Raw genomic sequence first — 14,813 nt, 5'->3', positions numbered from 1 at the left:
AATTGTCTGAATTATTTTTTTTAGGCAATCAGCTACATTGAACCAACACTGCCCTTGGTTCACTTTTGTCCAAGGAGGGACTGCCCTTATAGTGCAGAACCATAGGGGTAAATACATCCGTTCTTTGTTTTAGCTGTTATGGAGGACATTTATAGGGAAAATGGATTTATAATGGTAATGGATAGGACCCGCAAGAACAAGTCTGCCTAAGCCTGTGTTTAATTATATGAAACCACCTAGGTATCGTCTATTACAGATCTTTAACTCTGTTAAATGAGTTGCAGGTCATTCTAACAAAGAATGGGTTAAATTAAACTGAACCACAAAAAAAAAAAAAAGAAGCTCAGCATGGGAAACAGCCCTGGCTCCTGCCATGTGATGTGCTTGTATGGGCACATCACGTAGGAGGAGCTTTGCATGGAGATCCGTACTAGTGACTCAACAGGGAACTCCTCTCTCATTCTCTCCACCCATCAGAGCTGCTGTTTGCTGTAGGAGTTTATTGTGTGAAGAGAGAGGACTGGAGATCTGTGCTTGGCAGTGGCTACATCAGGTCTGAGAGAGAGAGAGCACATTAGTGAGAGCAGGAACAAGGGATCTGAAATCTTACACATTGTGTCAAGAGAAGAAGAGGCAGAAGAGCCATCCAGGGAGAAAGGGCGTTAGCTGGCCAGGGGGAGGTAGGTCCTGCTCTTGCTAGGACTTATTTACTTTCAATGCACGGGGATTTGTTGTTTTTAATTTACATACAGTAGCAGATCTTCACCTAATCGTTGATTAGAAAGTGCGATTTCCTACTTTTAAGGGGGTGATGATGATGATAGTCTGGAGGCAGCTCATGCGTGTAGGGGGTTATCTTGACTTTAAGAGGCGATCATGGTATAAGTCTATGATGGTAACCGCAGTTTTGTAGGATAGTGCTCTTGATTTTTAAATGTGTGATCCCATTAGGACAATTAATAAGTGTATGAGAGCAATTGGGATTGGAATGCAGATGATGACTTCCTCACAATGAGTTGAGAGTAAATCAGTCACGTTTTGCAGAAGGCTCATTGCATGTAGCAGTTACTGTATCTTATCTTAACAATCTTACACTGTTGCAGTATATTTGGCCTTTTTAAACAGTATTGGAGAAACGCAGTTAAAAATACTTTAATTCCTTTAACTGTACAACATGACTCTTATATATATATATATATATATATATATATATATATATAATAAAAAAAAAAAAAATCTCTATCAACCCTGTTCAATCCACTGCTTTAAAAAAATCTTTAGCATTAGAGGTCATTGGTTGGAGAAGAGAGAACATATGGTAGCACATTGTTTTGAAAGGTGTTATTAAAAACAACAAACAAAGTTGGAAGGGGTGTTTCAGAAAACACTGCAGAAATAACTAAATTAGCATGTTAAGTATCTATTTTTGTTACTTGAGGGGAGAGCCATGTGCTTTGTCTGAGGAAGCAGCCACATGTGTCCAGGACATTGCAGAGCTGTCTTGCTTAGGGAGAGCCCTGCTCCTCAGCTGTGATGCAGGGAAACTTTGTGCTGTGTAAACACTGAATGTTGTTTGCAAAGAGGTTATTTGGGGGGGGGGGGAGGCTCACTCCTGCCATAGGATAACCTTTGATCACCACAGGGGGTGAGGGAGGTTAACCCAAACTGATCACAATGTCTCTCTTCCTGAGTATTTAACGACCAGATGTACTCCTATGTTAACCTCATCAGTGCCAGGCGATGCAGCATTGTTTTTGCCAGACGAGACGTATTTATCAGGTGGAGCCTTTAACTTCACACCTTTTTGGTGTCAGAGGAACAGGCAACGCATTTATTTGCCATAGCTTGCAGGTCCCTCTGGCGTCAAAGGGATCACAAAGATCTTTAATATAAGGCGTTGATGAGAAATCTGTGTGTTAACCTTTTCTGATGACACATAGAGCACCAGCCCTTTCCAGCCAGAAGGAATGCCTAATATGTGACTGCATTACAATGCACTGCAGACTCATGTGACAGTCAAATGGTTATGCAGCAGCAAAATGACAGATCTACCTCTTCTTGGTGCTGGGGGGGAGAGACCCTGTTCTACTGGTTCTCAAACCTTTCAGTGCAACTGGTTAACCTGCCAATATGCCTTCTATGGGTCACGTGTGTGTTTGTGTACATGTTCTTAATGACTAGCTCTCACAAGCGAGCAGGGTCCTTACTACCTGTTGTATCTGTTTGTCTATGTTCATCCTTATTTGGTGTGTAACTTGCATGTCTTTGTACCCCCATTGTACTGCACTGTGGAATATATTGGCCCTTACAAATGAACAATCATACAATCATTGGTTTGTATAAAATGTAGGGAGTTTTTCTAATGTTTGTTTTAAAAATGAGAGGATTTGTTTGCACAGATGTTTTCTTCCCCGTGGTGTAGAATTGAATCAAAATACAATGTTATCTATCTTGGAACCTGACTTGTTGGTTGCTCTTGAGAATTGGAGTTGGCAACCCCTGCAATAACCTGTTAGACATAGTCCCATATTAACAAAGTTGGTTATACACCTCACAGCACTGGGGGACACGTAACTTGAATGGGCTGGAAAATGCCTTATCGTGTAGCACTGTTATTATCTTGTATTTACATGTGCAATATATGCACTTTCACTCTTCCCTCGAGTTTATGATCTAGTTTTAGTAAATAATCTCTAGGAATACTCCTTGAAAACAAAACAAAAACAACAAGGCATCAAACACAAGTCTCACATGGAGCTAACGCTGAACCCATTTCTCTTTTTAGAAAGCAGTGGCGCTTACCCACATGAATTTGTTCCTATTACCACATTAATTACCATCAGATCCCTTACTGTAATAGCCACCACTGCAGAGCCCAATTACTATTAGTTACCTGCAGACTCCTGAAAGCTTTGAAGAGACTGGGTTGGTGTTAAAATTCTTCTGCACGCCCTAAACTGGCTAGTAGCAGTGAGGCTGATCCTTTGTATTGACATACTCTCAGGGGATTGCTTTGTCTTAAAAACTATGACTACTAATGGCTTCAGTTGAGAGTTTGCCCGTCTCTCTTCCATTTAGTTCACTAGACAGAACACTTCTTTTATTTTATTATTTTACAATTACCATTATATAATTATATTAACGGCTTCTTAATTCTAAGTGATGGAGCACTGTATATCCCACCCCTCACCCTCCTTTCACTGTAAACTTTTTTTCCATGCATCAGATCCCTTTTTGGGTAGTTACGCCACCCAGATTCGGAGCATTTCTTTCTGACGGTTATCAGCATCCGAGTCCCTGTGCAGGCGTAAGGCCGAGTCCATGGCGGGTGGGTGCGGGCGCGCGACCGTGCTAGTGGCTTGCCTCTAGCTTAAGCGATTTTTGTGCGCTCTAATTGCACACGATGAGGGGGCGTGTCGTGAGCGTGACGTCACGGGCGCTGGTTCGCCCTCATTGGGCGAAGAGCTCACGTGACCCATCCGTCGCGCAAGGAAACCAATTTATTTCCTCGCGCATCGCGAGCGCTGGCACTTCTGGTCGCGCGTTCTCAGGACAGCCTCATAGAGGCACATCATTTCGATCACGGTTGCGCTCGCGGTCACGATAACATGGACGCGGCCTAAGAGAGAGCCCAGGTCCAGCATCTGTTGCAGAAAACAACCTCCTACAAATGCAATTGCATTATTGTGTGTTGGTATCAATTTGAATCTGAAGTTTGATCTGTGTGCATATTCTACACAACAATTTGCATGTCATTACCCAGAATCCCTGGCTGCAGGGAAAGCATTATATGCTGAGTGATTATGGGGAAAGACCAGTTTGTGAACCTGCCATTTGAATGTGCTCATAAGTGGTATTTGTGTTTGCTAATATCAGCGTGATATTCTGTTGTATCGATCACAATTTTGTGATCATTCTTTTTTTTCCCCCAGGCCTGAGTGTGGAAACCATTCCCCAGTACACTCAGTCCCCTGTTAATCCGACTTGTTTGTAGAGAGTTGGAGATTCAGTGCCAGACTAATCTCCTGATGATACAGGTTCATATTATTAAATATGTTACATGGAATGCCTGGAAGCTGCTAAAAACACTGCAGACAACCGTGTTTTTTAAAAAAAAAATAAGATAAAGAAAGACTGAGTGGAATTTTGTTTGTTTACCTTTTTGCTGCTTGAAATGTATATTTATCAAGTTGGTGTGTGTGTGTTTTAATTAGTCCTGTTCACTGGAGCCAGTACACAAATAATTCGGTGCCAATTTAATATCTATGTATATCCTTATTTATCAAGTGCCCACAGTGTACTCTGTGCTTTACAAAAGAGAATCAAATCTTTACAGGGAATTCTAATACAATGAGAGCAACAAGCAAAATCGGACAATAGGAAAGGAAATCCCTGCCCCGGAGAGCTTAGTCTAGGTGAATATTGGGAGAGTTACAGAGACAGCAGGTGAGGGAATACGTGCAGTAGATGGCAATGCTTGGCCCCAATGGTTGGTAGGAGTGACTGTGGGTGTGGGACAGCAACCATGAGTCCAGGCTATTGGAATGCTTCCATCAAGAGGTGACTTTTAAGGTTTGTCTGAAAGGTGGGGAGAGAGGGTGCTTGGCATGAACAGAGTGTGAGGGAGTTCCACAGGTACATTTCAGTGAGAGAGAGCAGTAGAGGCCAAAGCGATGGAGAGGAGACAGTTGAGGGTAGAGGTAGAGCGCAAGAGACGAGCAGGGGCATAACGATGGGTCAGAGCTGATATGTAGGAAGGAGCAGATTAGTGGAGAGCCTTAGGCCAAGGCCCCGGTGTCGGCACTACACGCACGCCTGGCAGGCTGGCGGCACGTGCAGCTCTGTTCCCCGGTCTGTGCAGGGGGAAAGAAGGGGGGAGTGGCCATGATGTCACCCGGCAGGTTCGCCCTCATTGGCTGAACTGCCGGGGCCATGAAAAATCTGCCTGCGTGGCGGCCAAGGTAGGTAGCAGGCCCGGCCCCATTGAGGGACGGTTCTTGTCCCTGCAGCGCACGCCATAGCACGCTGCAGCAGGCACCTAGGCTGCGGCCAGGCAGGGAGCGCGTGCGCTGGCGCTCATGCGCGGTGACGTCACGCTCTTTGCTTTGGCCGGGAGATTTGTGGCCGGCTAGGTGCAGGCGTGGCCATGACCTCCCGTGACGTGCTTGCGGACGGCAAATTCAAATTGGCTTGCTCACGCCGGCCACACGCATTGCCTCAATGTGTTTCATGGCGGCCAGTGTGAGCCCGCCCGCTCAGCGCCACCCTGGCCGAGGCCTTAAAGGGAAGGAGGAGAACTTTAGTAGGTGATCCGAAATATGGTGGGAAGACAGGAGAGGGAGTTAAGGAAATGAGCAGAGACTGTTTTGGAAGATTTTGGTTAATATAATAAGGAACTCATGCAAACCGTGTCACTCGTGGCCTAACGCACTGCAGCTTTTAAAAAGCGATACTGTTTGCGTTCCTGGAAGTCTTGCAGCATCGCTTCCGGCAGGTGTGAGGGAGGTCTGCGGCGTGCTCTGACAATATGCTGTTTTTATTGTTTTGCTTCCATAAACGTGCAGTCATATAGATTTTTACAACTGATTTTGAAAAAGGAGACAATCCACCGTCTCAGGTATTTCCTGTCAAAAATGGATTTGATTTTATATTTAGTTTGGGGGTGCGGGGATGGCAGCCAGAGCCCTTTTTTGTCTGCATGAGTTGGATTTCATAAGTCTACTAAGATAACATAGGCCAGAGGTGGCCAACTCAATGGGCCACCAACAAGTCGGGCCGTAAGGATATTCCTGCTTCAGCACAGCTTGCTCAGTCATTGATTGAGCCACCTGTGCTGAAGAAGGGATATCCCTAAAGAATCAATCCAAGCCTTTTTTATTTTATTTTTTAAATACAGGTTTGAAGCTGGGGGTCTCCAGAGCTGAACTCCCATCAATTTCAGCTCTGGGGACCCCCTGCTTCTGGAGGTACTTACCCCCATAGTGGGTACAGGTAGCCACTATTATATGGGCGCTTTTCAAAGCTCCCAGGTCCTGCGGGCCAATAGGAATCCGTGACGTCACCCAGTGCGGCGTGCTATTGGCCCATGTGACGAAGCTGCAGCATTACCGGCACCCCCTTCAGAGGTAAGTATCTCTGTAAGCAGGGGGTCCCCGAAGCTGAAATGAATGGGGTTCAGCTCCGGAGACCCCCCCCCCCCCCCCCCTGCTCCAAACTTTTATTAAAAAATAAAGAAACAAACGGCTTGGATTGCTCCTTTAAAACCGGACTTTTTGGTGGCCTTTGAGGACTGACGTTGACCACCCCTGACCTATGCGATTCTTTGGGAACCCAGACAGCAATAGGTACTGTATTAATAGAGGTAAGATTGAACTTGGTTTACATTAGAATTAACTGTTAGTTGGGTCTCCTTTAAAATATGGCTCTTCTAGGGTTTCTCGTAGACGAGGTTGAAAACCTTGCGTATGCCGATTTGTTTGCAAGTGGTTGAAATCCCAGTTCAATCCAGCGCTGCTTTAAATCACTCTGAAACAATGTTACCAGACAACCAACACAAGCGCAGAGTGTCAATACAAATTTGAATGGTTTTTGTGACGCTCCTAAAAAGTTAAGGCTAATGTGATTCCCAAAGCCCCCTGTCTGAGCCGGTTTCATTGTAGCCAACAGAGGTGAGGAATTCATTAGATGAAAGCTGACGGCATATGCAGATAACCCGGGACATCTAGCGTAGCTCCATAACAATGTGATTAAATGGATCTTTTGGCTGCAGTCCATGCACATATCTGCAGTGCCACACCTGGTCCCTTTTCTAGCCGGGGGAGTGGGTGGGGAGGGAACCTGAGATTGAACAATTATTATTATTAGAATGAAAATGTAGTAGATTTAAAAAAACACAATCACGAAGTTTGATTGCATATAAATCCCTCTCTGCCTTGGTTTGATTTAGTAGCGGTATTCAATGCCCTTTTACCGCTTTGTTTGACCGTGCGGAGCAACGCTTTCCTGGCCCGTGCAGCAGAATGTAAAAAAGTCTGGATTTTACATGTTGGGAAGTCCCTGCGATTCTGTGCAGCTTTCAGTCACAGGATATGTGCTGCCTGGAATATGCCAGCACTACAGTGGAAACTCAGCATAAGCACAAAATCTGCTGTCCAGATAAAGCACTTTGTATCCATTTCAGTCACTTAGACTGGTGGAGATCCTTTGGATTGTAAAGTGGAAAAATAAAATTTATATTAATCTTAATTGTAATGCTAGTGTAAGAGAAGCGTAAAGGTTTTTTTTAAAGTTACTGCACCTGTAATATCAAAAGCAAAGATCATTTAGGGCCTTATACCAGGGGAGTGCAATCTTTTTTTCCCTGTGCCGCCCCCCCCTGCTGACTGTCCTGCTCTCCGTGTGCCCCCCTCCCTCGTCCTTGCCGTGGTTACCGGCGTCTGGGCGTCATGTTGTGGCAACGTGACGTCACATGACCCCGCCATGCGTTGCCATGGCGACGCGTTTCCAGATGCCGGCTGAACCACGGTAAGTACGGTTTACAGAGCCCTTCGTGCTTCCCCGGCACTTAATTTAAGTGCCACCGGGAAGCGTGCGGGGCCTCTGTAAATCCCGCGCCCCCCAGTTTGCGCACTGCTGGTTTATACTATAGCACCCAAAACATATCTTATCGGCTGTTTTCGTCCCTCATTCCCCAATTACTTGAATTATTTATTTATAAAATGTTTTACCAGGAAGTAATACATTGAGAGTTACCGCTCGTTTTCAAGTATGTCCTGGGCACAGTTATGATGACAAATACATGGTTACATTAAATAAATAGGGTTATAGATTATATATAAATAGAGTGCATGAACAGTTAAAGATAATATATTATAGGCGTATATGTAGCTGTTACAGACCGGATTAAAATGTGAGACAGCCTTAGGCCGAGTCCATAGAAGGACAGGCCGTGCTGAGCTGTGCGGACGCTCAGCGCTAAGCCCCTGCACCTCAATGAGGATGCCTTGAGAGGGGGCTCACGCGAGCGTCCGCAGGCGTGCTGAGGCATTGGAATTTTCAGCTGACCGCCAGGCTGTTTTTCAACGCGCTGTTGGCTGAAAACATCCAATCAGCCTGAAGCAGCGTCAACGTCACGGCGCCGTGACGTCGGCGCCGTGACGTTGACGTCAGTGCGTCGCGGGCGATTGGCCCAGTGACGTCACTGCCCCGCCTCCAACCACCTCACCCCGGCTCCCTTCGCGCACACTGGCTCGCCTGCAAGTCCGTGGAATCGCGCTGACTTAAGCAGGCGAGCCTCAGTGTTAGCGCGCCTCCGCTCTCCTCACCCCTCTATGGCCCGGGCCTTAGTTTTGAAAGAATTTAGACAGGTGGTGGCTGTGAGAGTCTCCGGTAGATTGTTCCAGGTGCACGGTAAGGGGAGGAGGAGCGGCCGGATACTTTGTTGAACCTTGGGATCATGAACAGTCTTTTGGAGTCAGATCTCAGATGATAAGTGCTGCGTGTGGTAGGGGTGAGGAGCTTGTTTAGATGGGTAGCTTGCCCAGAAAGCATTTGAATTAAGCCAGGAAAGGTGAACTTTGCTCCTAGACTGAAGTGATGGCCAATCTAGTTCTTTGAGCATTTTGCATGGTCTTGTAGTTACATTGGAGGACAAAGAGGCATATTGAGTTTTGCCTGGTATAGTATAAACCAGGGGTGGCCAACTCCAGTCCCCAAGGGCCACCAACAGGTCAGGTTTTCAGGATATCCCCCATTTGAATGTTATTAGGCCTCTCTTTACTCTTTCCAAAGCTGTAATATATATTATATAATTTTTTTTTTTTTAATCCGATGCTTCATTTGCGTTATAGCTGTTTGAAATATTAAGTGTCCAGGAGGATAACATAAAAAAGCCCAGTGCAGTCTAACGGTTACCATGGTAACCACAGAAGCTAGAGATTAACCCCTTCAGTGTCCTATTGTCGTACACCGTTCATCGATTGTTATTTTTAGGGTCTGTCTGCGATCAGCGCTTTTCTTCAACTAGATTGCAGGGGCGGCCCCGCTCTCTCCCTGTCAGATCAGACCCGACGGACCAGAACTTGAACAGCATCGCATGGTGCGGACGTGCCGGAGGGTCTGTGATCCCGGAGCTTGCGCAACCTTCTGGCACTGAAGGGGTTAAGAAAATGAAGTTGCGGTTTTTAACACTAGATTTGCTCAGGTGGGGGGGGGGGGGGGCTAGGTGCTAACATTGCATAAACTCCAATACCGGGGGCAGCCAACCCCCTGTCCTCGAGGGCCACCAACAGGTCAGGTTTTCAGGATATCTCTGCTTCAGCACAGGTGGCTCAGTCAATGACTGAAACAGGGATATCCTGAAAACCTGACCTGTTGGTTTTACTGGGGTTGGCCACTCCTGGACGATACTATAGGCTTCTGGAGGGGATTTTCTTTTACTAATAAAAATGGAGAGGCTCGGATGAACGAATGGCAAAATTCTCTTGTTGACTTAAAAGTGAGTTTTTCGACCGATGGGAGAGCGATCGGTGCGATCGGGCTGGTTGAAAAATCCCCCAAGGGTTGGTTGTTTATTTTATTTAGAAAATGTTTTAGCAGGAAGTAATACATTTGAGAGTTACCTCTCGTTTTCAAGTATGTCCTGGGCACAGAGTTAGGCCTCGTCCAGGGTTCCGGCGGGCGTGCTGAGGCACGCTGAGGCTCAGGGAAAGCGGGTACTTTCCCTGGCCTTAGACAGCGTGCTGTTAGGGGGCGGGCCAGTGACGTCATGGAGCTGTTTCGCCCTCATTGGGCGAACCGCTCACGTGACCGGCCCTGCGCTCCGGCAAGCGCGAAAATGTAAAATTCTGGTAAGACCTACGCTTCCGCGCGCTTGCGGAAACATAGACGAGCCCCTACTAAAGTCGCTCTAATTGCGGCTGTAGGGGCTCAGTGCTGAGCGGAAGCGCGCCTCGGCACGCCTCCGCCAGCAAGCAATAACCATGGACGAGGCCTTAAGATGACAAATAAGACATGGACACAAATACATAGTTACACAAGTGAACAGGGTTGTGATAACAAACTGCAAAAATAACCGGAAAGATATTGCCTAAAAATGAGTGACCTGTTGAAATAAATCCAAGTTCCTCTTGGTGGCAAAGAGGTCTGTAACACCAAACCCCTTCACTGCCAGATTGGCCGGGACTGCGGTGTTCTTTAAACCTTTTTGCTGCCGGAAAAACCTGCAACAAATTGAAGTGTTCCAGGTCTCTGACTAATATATTGTGGACCAATTAAAATTAAAAGCTACTCCTCATTCTCATCACACATTTCCTGTCATGGTTATTTGTTTTGTTAATGCTGGCATCAGCATGGCTTTCCACTCTACACGTCATTTTACTTTTTATATTTGTTTTTAGAGTGGACAAACCGTTTTATCACGCAGAGATTGCATAAAATGGTGAGGGCTCATTTGCATGCCATTACCCAGAATCCTTTGCTGTAGTGGCAACACAAAGTGTTGTGCGATTTTTATGGGGTAAGGCAGGGGTGCGCAAACGTTCGCTGCTGCCCCCCCATACCTTGATGCAGCATCATGTGATATCATGTCATGTGACCTGTGGCGTCATTGGAGACGAGTCCTGACGCCGGCAGAGTCGAGGCAAGTTGATGTTGCAGAGGCCTAATGCAATCCCCCGGCATTTAATTAGATGGCTTGGGGAAGAGCGCGGGGCCTCTGCAACTGCCGCCCCCCCTCCAGAATCATAGGGGGCACACCCACCCCACTTTGCACACCCCTGGGGTAAGGCATCTTGCCATAAAATTGTGAAAACTCTAGTTTCGGGTTACCATTAAATAATTGAAAGTTTTCATAATACTTACACTTGTCCAATCATGATCTACATTTAACCTATTAAATATAGCGCAGCTATTGGTTCACATTAGTGCTGTCCTTTATAAAGCCTCTGTGGCCTCTTTAGCAATGAAAAGGCCCAAGGCATTTTAGAAATATAGCAAAGTAGTATTTATTCAGAGGAAGGGGATACACACTTGGGAGCATAGCCAGTGTTTAATCTTTCCTTTTTAATAGCACCTACTACCATTGCACAGTGTTATGTGGGAAACTTATTTTCTTTTTTCCAACTTTCCCACAAAGTATTAAGATTTCCAATTGGCTAAATACTTAAAAGACCTGGAAACCGCTTTTCAGAAAAAACCCTTTATTTTGTTGATACCTCCTTAGAAGTGATATGCAGTTGGCTATTATTTCCCATGTAAAAGGGGTGGCCAATTATTTTCATGCAAAACATAAAAAATGACAAGCAAATATCTCTGGGGTGTTACAGCAGGAAGTGACGGTTTGAGCTACTATAGAGAATAACATGTTTTCTAGAAGTTCAAGTTAACAGAAAACGGGCTTTAAAGTATCAGAGCTTGTATTAATATGACCCAGTTGATTGTGTTTCATAGTTTAAGAAATGTAATGCGGCCCTCCCTTTAACCGCCTGAAGCACATTGCAGGTCCCTCTATCTAATCGTCAGGGTGTTAACATTGATATGGTCAAAGATCCGTTCTTCTGAAAATCAGCTCGTGCCTGGCAATGGTGCTGACCGCATGCAGTGCTGAAGTATGGCCTTGGACGCGCCATTCCAAGCATAGCAGGGCTGAGTGGAACAGCCAGCGTTTAATGTGGTTCAATGGGTTTATGAAATCAAAGCACTGCAGTGTGTGCAGTATACGAGGCAGTAGTATGATATCCATGGTAATCCGCACAGCTGCACTTCAGTAGTCTTGTTGGCTTTCTCTTTTTTTTATCATATGAAAACAGTTGGTGTTCCAGATTCGTACATGCTAACTTGGCCAGGATACCAATACAGCTTTTAATAATGTCAGATGTAGTGAAAACATTGACGGATGGTCACCTGGTACATTACCCTTCAGATGCCCTTGTGGCGTTGACTTAATGACACAAAAGCGGACACCTTTTCTGGCCCTTATACCATTAGTGGAAAGTGACTTGTTTTTTTTAACATTGAGCATCCATTGTGGAACATACAAAACCATCAGAGCAGGAAGACATGGAAATACTCAAGGTCAGAGGAAACTCTGCCCTTCACTTTGGTGCCCTGGGTCACAAAAATCCGACAATATGATTTGAACCTGGTCCAACCCCCTTTTAATGCCAATGTTTAATGGCCCAAAATGCCAAAGGCAGCAGCAGTTCGTGATCACGGTTGCAAGAATTACATGCCAATGATCTCTCCCTTCCATTGTCCAGAATGGAAGTCCTCACCTTCTGTTCAGATCCCTGGTGGGTGCGATCAGCCCCAGGAACGGCAGATTATGGTGTGCTGTTTTCCAAGCGGCATGTGTGCCATTCTCAGATAATCAATAGGGCACTGTAAAGGTTTATAGAAAACACCATTTACCTGTATATCTTTTGTTTAGTGGGGCTGGAGCTTTCTATGCCTACTCCTGGCAGCAGGAATCCAGCAAGGAGGCACATTCTAGGGGTGCTGCACCTAACAGACACCTGAACTCGCTGCTTAGCTGGGGATTTTAAGGCCATGTTGACTCCACCCAGTTTTTGGCTGCGTCCATAGTAACAGCGACGGCGCGAGCGTCATCGCGCACGACAAAATAAAAAAATGTGCATGAGCGCAACGGGCGACCGATACTTCACGCGACAAAATGTTTTGAGTTTTGCTGCGCGACGGCTGTGTCACGAGCGTGGTTCAGCCAATGAGGGCGCACCGCTCAGGTGATGTCGCTGGCACGCCCCCTCCCCATCGCCCAATCCTACAGGCCACGGATCTCTTCTACTGCAGGCGCGCATGACATCATGCGCTCACTCAAGCGTATGTACGATATCTGTGGCCTTAGGTTTGTCTCCTTATGTCATAGAACAGGGGAGGGGAGACTTTTGCTGTTGCGCCCCCCTGTCTTGCATTCCCCGGTTCCTCGCCCCCCACCTTGCACCTCGCGTTGTCATTTGACGTGTGTGACGTCACTTCACATGGCCCTGTGGCGGCAGATGACGCTGCGTTGCCATGGCGACGCGTCACACAGCCGGCTGAATCACAGTAAGTGGAGTGTTGCAGGGGCCACACGCGATCCCCCGACATTTCATTTTGATCCCCCAGAAAAATCTCCTGCCCCACCCAGTGTGCGCAGCACCCCTGTCACAGAATGCACTAATAAGCACTTCTAGAAAACCTATCAGTTTTTTTTAAAAATAGATTAACTTCCACTTCTTGTGTTTATGAAACGGATAATTCCAGCAGTTTCTGAAGTCCCCGTTTAGAGGAGGCTTTGAAATAATTGCTAGTAACCTAATCGGGTTAAACCTGATCTGCCAGGTACTTACTTTCATTTCTAAAAACGGGAATAATGTTCTCTCGCCATTTCATAGTATGGTAAATTACAACAATGAAACAGAACCGCGCTAACCAGTCTCTCTCTTACAAACGTTGTTTCAGTTTCACGCTTACTTAGTTACTTATCCCTTTATTTACTTAGGAACCGGCATTTGTAAAGTACAAAACATAAACTGTGTGTGTGTGATTACAGCAACAGGAATGTGTTTCTATACCGTTGGCGATAGAGGCTGCCTGACTTTGCAGTGCAGTGAAGGGTTGAGGGGCTGCATAGCTTTTGCGGTTCACATAGCCAATAATCCTGATATTTACTCCAAGACGGTATGTAGACTCCTTGACACAGCACGGTGGGGTGTGAAACGCGTAGGAGGGTCTTTTTTTGTCCTATGAAGATGTATGAACCATTGAAATAAAGTTTATTTTGTGTTTTTTCATAGACACTGGTCTCCCGAAGTCCCCTTTTCCCGAAGCCGTGCAGAGGTGTCCTTACTATCTTTACTTTTATAGACCAGGGGTGGCCAACTCCAGTCCCCAAGAGCCACCAACAGGCCTGGTATTGGGGATATCCCTGCTTCAGCACAGGTGATCCACTTATTCTGAGTGAGCCACCTGTGCTGAAGCTGGGATATACTTAAACCCTGACCTGTTGGTTTCCCTTGAGGACTGGAGTTGGCCACTCCTGCTATAGATGGGGTATAAGCACCCAGATGTACACGTCCATTTGCCATAAATCTGATCACACGTGTCCGTTTAATATTGGTTGTTCACACTGCAGTATAAGCTTAATTATCATAAATAAATAAATATGCAATTTTGTAAAATAACCTCGAAAGGAGGAGTCCTACATAGCAGGTCAACGTTTTTGTAAATAACTTACGGGCTTATTGTATTTGTATTGGAGTTTTTGGAGTGTGATCGGCCGGTTTGGGCTGTACAGACTCCTGAGACCCGTATTCTGTTTTCAGTGAAATCGCTTCTCCATTTTCGGGAATCCTCTGTAATCTGCTTTCTTAGATTTAATCACCTTAAAGGAGCGATCCATGCAATATCTTACATGTGTGCTTTATGATTCGGTTCTGTAGCATTAGATAATATTTACTGCATTTTTTTTATTTTCTATTATTCAACTCAATGCCATTTTTAGTGAGTTTTAATATAGTGAGCATCCTTTGATTTCTATATCAGGCCTTAGCCCACCTCCGCAGCAGTGGAAGATCCTTTGCAACACCTTTCCTGTTTGTTGCCAATGTTCCCAGCAGTTTGAGCTGCAAACTGTAACAATAGCCAATGTTAACTTGGTAAAATCAGAATACATTGTAGCTGCTGAGTTACACTGACTGAAGGATTTATTTGAAACTGAAAGGCAGCAAGCTGGAAGCAGGATCTTTACTGATTGATCACAAGAGAACAAATTTGCAGCTTAGATTAGTTTCAATAAAGGTAATCAAAGGCTGCAT

At 45.6% G+C, this 14,813-nt stretch overlaps 1 protein-coding gene across 3 annotated transcripts in view; it reads left to right on the top strand.

Moving 5' to 3' along the window:
- Positions 1 to 475: 475 nt before the first annotated feature.
- FAM107B (family with sequence similarity 107 member B) overlaps positions 476 to 14,813 on the top strand; it is a 94,742-nt gene continuing 80,404 nt past the window's right edge. For 2 of the 3 annotated variants that reach the window (XM_075599531.1, XM_075599529.1), the window contains exon 1: positions 476 to 680. The gene's annotated coding sequence lies outside the window, so the exon portion shown is untranslated. The remainder of the gene's footprint in view (positions 681 to 14,813) is intronic. The other variant, XM_075599533.1, reaches the window with a different exon arrangement.

The sequence above is a fragment of the Ascaphus truei genome, chromosome 5 (genome assembly GCF_040206685.1).
Source record: "Ascaphus truei isolate aAscTru1 chromosome 5, aAscTru1.hap1, whole genome shotgun sequence".
Classification (NCBI taxonomy): Eukaryota; Metazoa; Chordata; class Amphibia; order Anura; family Ascaphidae; genus Ascaphus; species Ascaphus truei.
Note: the sequence above shows the minus strand (reverse complement) of the source record. Positions and strands in the feature narration are given on the sequence as shown.